We start from the raw sequence: 11557 nt of genomic DNA, 5'->3' as shown, positions 1-11557 counted from the left end.
CCTAAAACAAAGACCTCTAGATAGGCTGACTAGATTCACCAGATGGACAAGTAGTGGGGAACGGCTGGGGGTGCTGACAACACAGGAGACAGTAGGAGGGATCTCAGAGTATAGGGGCTCGAGTTGGGGGAGGGAGGCTGTGGGAGGGTGCCATCTGGAAAGTGGGTGATGTCATGTTAATTAGTAGAGGTGATAAACATTACCATTGAAATCTACCTGATGACTTTATAGACATACACAGGCACCAGGGATCCAAGTGCAACCGATTATGACTAGTAATAATCAGATACATACAGGTTAGAGATGCAAGCGCCAACATCTCAGTGTTAGTAGCAAAAACAATGAGTCTTTCTGCAAGGAACAATACATTCTAAAATGAAATGGAGATCTTTTTTAAATATTAAAAACTCATTAAAATTTATGTCTTACAGAGCTTATACTGAGTTCAATATTGTGTAACTGGTATTAATTCAACTGTGAACCTAGAAACTTGCACCCACTTGTGAAAGAGTTACACTCTTGCTCTGAAGTGTGTTACTATGTTAAAGCTATACTGAAATGCTTCTTCTAATCATGTAGTTATTTAAAAATTTTTAAAAAATAATGATAAAAAATAGTAATTCTTCAAAGCATAAAAATTTGCTCCTTAATAATTAGTAGATGTGAAAAACATTACCATTGAAATCTACCTGATGATTTTATATCCATGCTCAGATGCCAAGGAGCTCAGAAAGTAACCGACTGTGACTAGTAATAATCAGATATATAGAGATTAGAAACGCATGTGCAAACATCTTAATGTCAATTGCATTAAAAATGAATTTTTCTGTATGAAACTGTGTATTTTAATAATGAAATGGAGATCTTTTTTAAAGGTTAAAACCTCATTTAATTTTATGTCTTATAGGGTTTATACTGAGTACAATATTGTATAACTGTAATAATTCAACTGTAAACCTAAAAATTTACAGCCAATTTTGAAAGAGAAGCATCTTAGCTCAGGAAATTGTTATTGAGTATGTCAATGCTGTTGTAATGAAATGCTTCTTCTAAGTATGTGGTTATTAAATAAATAATTTTAAAAATGACATAAAAGCTTATTTGGTCATTTATGTTTTCTGTATCTTTCCATGGTCTCCGAGGTGCATGTGTATGATGAAAGCAGTTTAGAAATCTACGTAAATGTTCTTTATATGTTGCTAAAGGTTTTTGATGTGCTTGCTTACTAATTGACCTCTTCACAGCACAGTGACGCCCTCTGGTTCCCAGGCCTTTCTTCACTGGTTTTCTTTCCTCACTGTAACGACTTTAACTGTGAATTAAAATGATGACTCTCTCACACAGTTTTGTCATGAGTCAGATAAGACAGTTCATTTTACAGGTCTGGGAAACAGCAGGAATGTAATAAATGGAAGAGTATTATTATTGTTGAAATTATTATTTTTATTACTACTAGGAATATGAGGTCCTATAAATTGCAACTAGACCTTAACTACTACCAAATTTGCTATGGTAATAATAGTTCAGGATTGAACTTGATTTCATTTGCTAAATTATCATTTTTTTCTACTGTAACCTAGCAGAGAAGAGAAAAGGTTATGGAGTAACTTAACACAAGAGATCCCAGCTTAATTTAGAATTGTACACAGATATGGTATACTGAGCATCAGCTTTCAAATTTTTAATTAGAAAGCACCCTTAGGCTATTCTGTGTCTTAAGGGTGACTTTGTACTTACTGAGTCAAATCCAAGAATATATTTGTTAATGGAATTTATGCCTTTATTATGCCTTTAGTTTAGCCTAGCTTCTTATTACGCAGCAAAATCAATAATCCTTTCAGATATTTAATCTTTGATATTAGGTTTCCTTTGAAATAAGAAATGCCTATTTAGGAAATATTTGAGGCATTGTACCTTTGTTTTAAAATTCGTGACTAGATTCAAGTAATAAAACATTGAAAGTTTGGGCTAAAATATCAGCCCTTAGTAGAGTTTTCACCAAGCACACATTCCAGGTGGCTAAGCCCAGCTTGAAAAGGATGTTTGACCTAAGACTCAGTGTTATAAAAGAGAGGTAAAGTTCTGTCTTCATGTGGTTCTCAATTTAAGATGATGCTGAGCTCTGAAGCGTCTTACCTGACCCCTCTCCACAATGACTTCTGAAATGCTTTTGAAGACACAGAAAATAATAAAACTCACCAACACCCACACGAACGCTAATACACAAACTGCCTGACTATGGGAGAGAATTCTCCCAACTTTTGATGGAAGCAGATCAGAAAAAAATTACGTTCTGAACTTCACCTTGTTGTAAACCCGCTGCCTTGTGTTTGATTTTCAAAGTCCAAATTCATTTTTAAAGCTCCCTTCTGTGTAAAACCTGTTCCTGAAGTGAGAATAAAGATTCAAGGCTTCCAAAAACAGCCTTTAGTGATTTTCTGTCTCCCTTTTACTTTGTACTCAGAGACCAGCAGGAAGCTAAGGAGCAGGTGGCATGAAGTACAGCTTGAGGAAGACATCCATGGCTGACACGTGTGGTGCCAAGACAGCTGAACGGCCAGTTGATGAAGCATCTATGACTTAGAGTGCCTTATGTGATGCTTTCTTCCTAATTGATTGGCATCAAAGAGGAGGAGGAATCATTAGAAGCACGCATGCTCAGACGATCCATTCAACCAGGGATCAGAAACGAAGAATTCTTATGTGCTCTACATCTTCTACCTTACCACAGGTGTTTATTCTAAGCTTCTAGACAATTTTATCTACCACATGTTTAATGTCTATATATACTAGCTTTGAATCTATGTGATTCTCAATCGTCTTCAGTAGTTTACAGAAATCAAGTCCATTCTTATATATTCATGTATTCTGACACAAATATTCTAGGAATAGCCTATATATACATACACGTATATACAAAACAATTCAGCCCTGGAACGGAAGAGGAATTCATTCCATAAAGTTGTAAAATATTCACGATGTTCCCAAATCCAGCTGTACATGAGTGTTCAGTGACTATTCTAGATAATGATTTTTGTCATTTTATCCTTCAATTGTTAGTGCCATAGCACCTTCCCACTTTCATATGAAATCAATAGGGCTAAAGGGGAATAGCAGAGCTATTTGGATATATATATATATTTGGATATATATATATATGTACATAATCTGATGAAAGAACGGGGAGCATGTTATCAGACTGATTCACACAAGTCAATCTAAATGCTATTCATAAAATCATGTCTAAAAGTGTTTTTGAAGATTAGAAATGTGAAGAAGATCAGGAAGACATTCAAAGTCAGTGTGATAGTGGGGTCATGGTAGTACACATATACATATGAGAGGTTGAATACTGATTTTGTATTATTGATTATCTGTATTATACATACTATGAACATGTATGAAATGAATGATAGATTTAATTACACAGACACTCATGAACACCCCAAAACCTTTAAACTGGGTGTGGGATGCATGTCTATAATTAAAACTATTCGTGAGGTTGACCAAAAAGGATAGCGAATTCCAGACTAATGTGGACGGCTTTGCAGGACAAGGGATCCCCCTTCAGTTTTCCTCGTACAGTGTCTTTTTTACTCTCATACAAAGTCAGCAGGTCTAAGGGGAAAAGGAGTGGTTCCAGAGATGAAGGCTGACGTGTATATGCATATAAATATTTTATACTCAATCACGCATCTGAGTACAGTTCTGTATATAACTCAGTGGTAGAGTACTTGACTATCAGTGGTGGGACCTGGGGTACCATGCTTAGCACATGCACAATAAAAAATTTTATCAGAAATTAAGGTTAATCTTGCGTTTGGAAATGTTTTTTAGCTAAACAACAAAGGCTGAAAACACACGATATAACCAATCAATTCAATAAAAGAACAGGAATCAGACAAGGGGGCGGCAGAAATCCTACCTAGTAAGTCAGTCAATAAATCAAACACAGAAGAGTCAATGAAGGTTATTTGACAAGGTAGCCAAATAGACAAACTTCTGCCTATGTGGTACCAAGAGAAAGAGGAAAACTCAAATTGAGCCGTGACTCTGTACTGAGAGCGAGAACCAGAGTTCTGAGAAAATTTTGAGAATGTGATAAATGACTCTGTAAAAGACAAATTTCAGTGTGATGATGGATGATTTTCTAAAAATATGTGCTTGACAAAAATTGATTAGAGAAAGAGGTAGAAAGATTTTAATTTTCAATAACTACAGAAGAAACTAGAAGTGGGCAGAAATATTTAGGGTGAAAGTGGTTTTAAGGAAAATACTCTTAATTTTTCAAAAAACCAGTATTTCTTTACAGATAAATAATGAGGAACCTGTAAAAGGAGGAAGTTTCTGAAAATTGTTTTATGAATCCAACATACATATGCTATCAACACATTTTAAAATAAGGAAAGTTTTCTGTGCTGATGTCTGCTGCTTAAATGAAATAGCAGTATTGAATTTATTGCAGTTTCACCAAGTACAGTTGATTTCAAGAATCAAAGATGTTCATTCATTGAATAGTAATATTAATATGAATGTAATTCTTCATATTATGCAATAAAGAAAAACGTATGACCATCTTGAAATTTTTTTTAATATTGTTTTTATTTAATGTATATGAGTGCATTGCCTATGTGTGTGTGAGTACACCCACATCATGCAATGTGTCCGTGGAGTTCAACAGAGGCCATCAGATATCCTGGAACTGGAGTTTTGGATGACTGTCAGCTGCTATGTGGGTGCTTGGAATTGAACCCAGGTCCTCTGCATGAGCAGCTGGCACTCTTAACAGCTGAGCCATCTCTCCAGCCCAATTATATGTTCATCTTGAGAGATGTAGAAATGTCCAAAGTACACAATGAGATTGACACTTTTCTTTCTGTTTCAATGTTAGTTCAGGGGTCGTCGGGTAGCTGTGAAGGCATGGGAAGTCCAGTGTTTTTTTTCACATCCCTGTCCTTTTAATTGGTCAAGGATGACTCCATTCTACAACTGCATGCGCCCACAAAAGGGGAGCAGACTGTACATGCAGGGCTCATCCCTTTTTTAAAATTTTTATTTTTTAATTGAAATTTGTGTATTTCATACAGAACATCTCAATCTATCTTAATCATCTTTATACCCCCTTCCCCACTGGCACCTTCCCATACCCACCCCCACTGGAATTCATACAGTTTGTCATTTGTGTTAAGGCCTATTGTGTTAAGTTAGTGTCCCCAGAAGTCCCTCAGTGCAAGTTCATCGTCTGAGGTCTAGTCAGCCTACCTAGGGTCTCCCGTTTGAGGAAGATCAGGCTCTTTCTCACCCAGCAGTAATACGTTGCAATATTTCTTCAGCTAAGATTGGGGTCTTCTGTCCATTTTCCATATTTACAGACAGATATCCCAGTTGCCACTCATCCCTTCTTTAAGAGTCCATTTATTAAGAGGAATACTACTCTTCTGTGTGTGCAGGGAACAGGAGATGAGCAACACTACCTTTAAATGATTGGTTAGCTGTCCAAATCAGTTTTCTAACATTGAATAACATAATCTTTGTTCTTGAATTAAAAAAAAAAAGAAGGGAAGAAAAGATACGAAACTAGATTTACATTATATTTAATTCTAACTCATAAGAGAAAAATAGGCAGAGACAAAGAATATTTCAAAACCATTTACTAGACTGTTGTTTATAAAATTTAATAAGTTCTTACATTTATATCTGTGTTAAGCTCTACAGAGATGGAATATCTGTTTGGAAGGCACAAATCATAATAGTGCCCTTCTTTTCCTTATTGTAGACAATAGTTAATTAGTGTAGATTTGCCCTAAACAGCTTACACAGACAAAAAAAAATGTCACATTTATTTTCCTCAGAAATACACATACTTTAGTTCTAAGAAATGTTAAATTTGACATAAATGGTACTTGATGCTCATTAAGTCGACACCACCTTCCCAACAGCTATTTTGTTTGGAGTTTTACATTATGAATCATAGTTCTGTAACTTTATCTGGTAGATTTTGTTATGGGTAGCTTTTTACCACCATGCCCAGAATCAGCATTTTATGATGCTGACTGTATTATTAACTCATCAAAGCACTGTGCTCTTGGGAGGAATGAAAGTTTCCCATATGTTCTTATCAGTGTGGAAAAATAAAATTTCCTACCCTTCTAGAAATCTGCGAGATGATTAATTTGAAGATTTTGTTAATCTTCTTTGCACTTAGTGGACAGAGTATTCATGTTAGTGTTATTCTTCCATAAGCTTCAATCATGGATAATACAGTGATTTCCTTTATAAGAAGGTTCATTCTGACAACTCTTTAAATAGAATGAATACCTCCATAAATGCAAGCCATGACTTTAAATGAATTTTGTATGCTAGAAATATTCAATAGAGCATCACAACTATCACATGAGAGTTCATGTTTCACACAATTCAGTTTAATTGTGAATATATAAAGTGTTTTTCAGGATAGCAATAACTACCAATAACTACCAACAGTACTAAATTTTTTTCAGATTGGTTCACAATTGGCTTATTAAAGGGGATGTAAAGAGCAGAAGGGTTAGGAGGGAGATGAGGGGAAACAGGGAGAAAGATTAAAACTGACGACCTTCTGGCTAATGTAGAAACTTGAAGTTTGCTTATCGGTTTGTTTTTGCGATTCTGTGGTTTTGTTTTTTGTGGATTAAAATCAGGTCATGCCATTGAGTTACACCCCTACTCCAAAACACTAACACGTTCCTTCCTCACTTCAGAGATATGTTTCTCTTGCTTCCTTTGGTTGTACAGTATCATTTTGAAAACTAGATTATTTGAATTTATCATAATTTGTTAAGCTTTAATAATTCATTATTATCTGTCAATTTTTTTCTTAAGTGAAGGGCTTGGGCAGACAACAGGTTGCAACTGAACATTTGATCTCTGCTTCATCAGACTTGGGTGTTCATCTTAATATTAGTTAAGACTTTATAACCTCAAAAAACTGTTTGTAGTTAAAATGAGTCTCTTATATTTAATATTTTTGTAATTAAAATGAGTTGTTTTGTATTTAAAAGAAATTCAGGGTAGCTGGGGACCCAGCGTGGGGACCACACCTGTGACTGGGTAAGGCCACAGGTCTGTAGGACTTACACAGCTTGCAGTGACTTCAGCAGAAGCGTAGAACCAGGGTGCTTTGTGGACCATGACTACCCCAGGGACTGGGCAGCCCTCAAGCTTGGTCAGAGAAGCTTTGTTTGGAGTGGACTGCAGTCAATGTAGACTCATAACGGGACAAGGTGCTGAGCAATACAGACTGCCTATCCATAATGGAATTTCCTTCTCAACCCCCACCCATGCTGGCAAAGTTCAGGGGATGTGGAGAAGGTGGGAAGAATGTAAGAGCCAAAGGCTCATGAGGTGTGCTTTGAAATGCCGTCTTATAGACATGACATGGCTATTGTGCTTATGAACAAACACCAGCTGTAGTTACCTGCATAAGCCTATACAAGATTAAGACAGTCAAAATTCTGGCAGAGATGGGAGATGTGCTCTCTAGGCCCCACCACTACTGAGGGGCTATTGCCACTTGTCAGCTACTGAATGGGAAAACTTATTCTCTTTATGGGTGTGGCCACTGGTAGGTTCCAGTGGATGGTCTAATAGATCACATATCAGTAGCACTCATAGGACTTGGGGCCTGTCAAAACAAATCAAAGAAGGAGAAGGAGGAGTGGGGGGGAAGGGGAGGAGGAGGAGGAGGAAGAAGGGGAGAAGGGGGGGGAGGGGGAGGAGGAGGAGGAATTGTGAAGTGAAGGGGATGTTCGGCTACTTCAGGGAGGTGAAGAGGGAATCTTGGGGTATATATGATCATATTTCATTGTTATAGATGCATGACATTCTCAAATGTAAAAAAAAAAACAGAAGCTAGAATTTGTTTATAACAGATAAGGTTATGGGCAGGAGGCCCCAACTTTAGCTGAGGAACCATTGGGAGTTGATCACTGTTGGTTGAGTGAGAGTTGGTTTTCTTTAAGGGAGTGATACTAGATAGCTCCAGTGGATGAACTCACACTAAGGGACATCTGGGGATACAAACTTGACTTGATAGGCCTTAACATATAACAGAATGCATGAAATCCAGTGTGAGTTGAGAGGATGGGGGGTGCACATGATAGGGGAGGGTGTCTAAATATGATTAAGATGTATGAAATGCAAAAAATTCAATAAATATATTGGAAAAGTGAGGTTAGCAAAAATAAAATAAAATGAAATAAAAATGAATTCAGCTTACTAGAAAAACATAACATTAATTCTACTTTTTGCTAATAGTCATCAAATTAAGATTTATTTTTTCATATGGTAAATATGTTCCTTCCTCAGTGCTCTCGATGATGTCTAATTATATTATGTATGTAACACAATGTATTGAGAATGAGCTATCTAGACAAGTAATAAATTACATGACATTATAAATGTCTAAGCTGCTTCATTTCTGAGCCGCCATAGACAGGACAATTTAAAAATAATTCGTAGGGTACTTCCTAATGCATTTGTATGTTAGCTGTATAATTATTTTTCGTCTACTTGTGCCTAAGACTTAAGTCAAGCAATTATTCTCCATTTTCCCATTTATTTCCCATATCCAAGCCTATTAGTTAAGACCATGATTATGTGTGGCAGTGCTGCCACAATGACACAAGGTACGATTTTACTGGCAAGGAAGTTTGTTGTATACAAAATCGACACCACATCTCTGCATAATAAAGCATGGTCCGACAGTATATTTGTCATGAACTCTTAATATAAAAACCAGCTAGAAGTTGTTTTCACAGAATTTTCCACAGTGCCACAATAAGCTGCATTTTCTAAGAGGAAAAAAATAGTCCCTTTTGGCAGACATACTGGATTCAACATGAAGCTTATTTGAGGAAGTTGGCTGATTGGCATGCACATTAGTTTGCCACCATATCCCCCTTGATTGGGCTCTGTACTTTATAACGGGGGTCAGCAAACTGGGACATGCAGAACAACTTAGTCCACTGCTTATGTCTGTACAGTCTGTAGGTTAAGAATGGTTTTATGTTTTAAGAGGCTGAAACAGTTCAAAAAGAGACTGTTATTCTATGACTTCTGATAATTAAATTGAACTTTGGTGACCACAGTTCTTTGACCTATTGATCCTTGGAGTGGGAGGGATGCAGCCAAGATCATACACCACACAGAACCTCAAGTGCTTACTTATCCTTTTCTGCGAAAGCTTCCTGGGACTTTCACTACGATCGAGAGAATTCTAAAGGAGATTTTGTTGATCCTCTATCTGACTCAGTATGGTTTCCATATTCAAGGAAAAATTCTCCTATTTGTAGGTGAGTCCTCTATTCTTTTTTATTTTATTCTTTTTATTTTATATCTATGAGTGTATTGCCTACATGTAAGTGTACCCATATCATGCAATGCCCAAGGAGGTCAGAAGAGGGCATCAGATGCCCTGAGACTGGAGTTACAGCAGATTGTTAACTACCATGTGGTTTCTGGATTCGAACCCTGCTCTTCTGCAAGAACAGGCAGTGCTCTTAACCACTGAGTCATCCCTCCAACCCCAAGTTCACTATTTTTGTACATGTGCATATGCACATATGGTTAGATTGGTAAATTAAGTGATGGAATTATACAAAGGAGCAGAGTATGAAAAGAATAGGCTTGGTTTGGTTTGTTGTCTGTGCTTGTGCCCTACTGCACTGACCACGTTCCTCAATAAATCACCAGACATGATTTCATTAATTGTCTCAGAGGTATAATGTGCAAGAAAGTGGAAGGTAGGACAAAAGAATAAACAAATCAAGAAGTGATATTGGGAATAACTGATAGAAGGAGGGAAATGCCAATTGCACCTCCATAGCATAGGCTATTTAAGGAGTGAGGAATAACTTTCACCTTTCAGGGCAAATCTCCTGTATGATCTAACTGCAAGTCTGCCCATGAGAATGGATATATGTTTATGTAGCTCAACAATAATGAAAATAATATCAATAATATTTTATGTTCCTCTCAAGTTCACAGTATAGATCAAGCTTAGTGGTGAGTGCTGATGTATATACTATTAGCAAAGAATTCTTTGCTTAATGCAGTTTACCAGAGGACAGACACATGCATACACATGCACCAGGTACTACTGGAGGTCACCCTCGAATCCTGTTGCAGAACAGATTGTGGAAGGTTAACGAATGGAGAAAACTTCACCAATAAACATGAGTTCCTTCCATTGTTTCTAGCAATACCTTAAAGGAATATGTGTTGGTAATATTTTCAGGGTAGATTTTAACCTATCCTTTCCATTCAGGTCAGTTTTGATTAGATCATGCCCCTCATCACCTCTCACTGGAAAAGGGTTAATTTGTCATCACATCACCCTTCTACTTTACCATTTGTCTTTAGGCTCTCTTGGCTACAGCTGCGTCCTTATGATGTTCTACCAGGCTACTGTATTCCCCTCAGTTTGATGTACTGGATAACAAATAATTTGAACACCTTAATTATCTTATTGCTTCATAAGTGACAATTTATATAAAGATTTTAAAAAATGTATGTGTATGCCTGCATGTGTGTGTGTGCACTGTGCTGGATAGCTTCAGGTATCACAATTTATATAAAGATTTTAAAAAATGTATGTGTATGCCTGCATGTGTGTGTGTGTGCACTGTGCTGGATAGCTTCAGGTATCAACTTCATACACCTGGGAAGAAGGACCTCAACTGGGTAATTCTCTCTATTAGATTGGCCTGTTGACATGTCTGTGTAGCATCCCCTTGACTGTTGACATTGCAGAAGGCCCATCCCACTGTAGGCGGTGCCACCCATGGGCAGATTGTTCTGGATTGCATAAGAAAGCAGACTGAGGACAGGCCAGAGGCTCAAACCAGCATGCAGCGTTCCTCCATCTCTTTGTTCTCTTTGGTCTCCATGTCCTTCATCTCCTCCATCTCCTCCATCTCTTTTGGTCTCCAGGTTCTCGCCCACCTTTACTTCCTGCCTGACTTTCCTCAAGAGTGAACTGTAATGTACACACATAATTCAAATAAACCCTTTCCTCCTCAAGTTGGTTTTGTACATAGTGTTTCATCACAGCAATAGAAAGCTAATTAGGACAGAAATTGGTACCAGAGAGTGGGTTATTGCTATAAAGAACCTGACTACATTGCTCGGGGGAGGATTGTGTAAGTGTTTGGAACTTTGGGCTGGAAAAGACATTGTATGCCCGGAGCCAGAGAAGTAGAACAATGATTTTTGCAAAATATAAAAACAATGAATGAATGAGTAGTATTTTTATACACTCATTTCTCCTTTGATAAAACAACTTCAGTAATGATAAGACTTGCTCAACCTTAGGTAAGAGAATACAGTGCAGTATCATATTTTATAAGCATAAATTATTTTCTATAATGGTCACTTATATGCTTGATTATAATAATCTTAGTAAGTAACTTACTATTTCTAAGCTATCCTGAATTCTAATAAATAAATATAAAATATATTATTAAAATATATAAAGGGGCTGAGGATACAGGTTTGAGGTGCAGGTTTGATTCCCATT

The 11557-nt window shown here is 37.0% G+C and overlaps 1 protein-coding gene across 1 annotated transcript in view; it reads right to left on the bottom strand.

The window, feature by feature from the left end:
- Nlgn1 (neuroligin 1) overlaps positions 1-11557 on the bottom strand; it is a 775769-nt gene that overhangs the window by 352862 nt on the left and 411350 nt on the right. The window lies entirely within an intron of this gene.

Source organism: Nannospalax galili, unplaced genomic scaffold (assembly GCF_000622305.1).
Source record: "Nannospalax galili isolate Female #2095 unplaced genomic scaffold, S.galili_v1.0 scaffold572, whole genome shotgun sequence".
Taxonomy (NCBI): domain Eukaryota; kingdom Metazoa; phylum Chordata; class Mammalia; order Rodentia; family Spalacidae; genus Nannospalax; species Nannospalax galili.
Note: the sequence above shows the minus strand (reverse complement) of the source record. Positions and strands in the feature narration are given on the sequence as shown.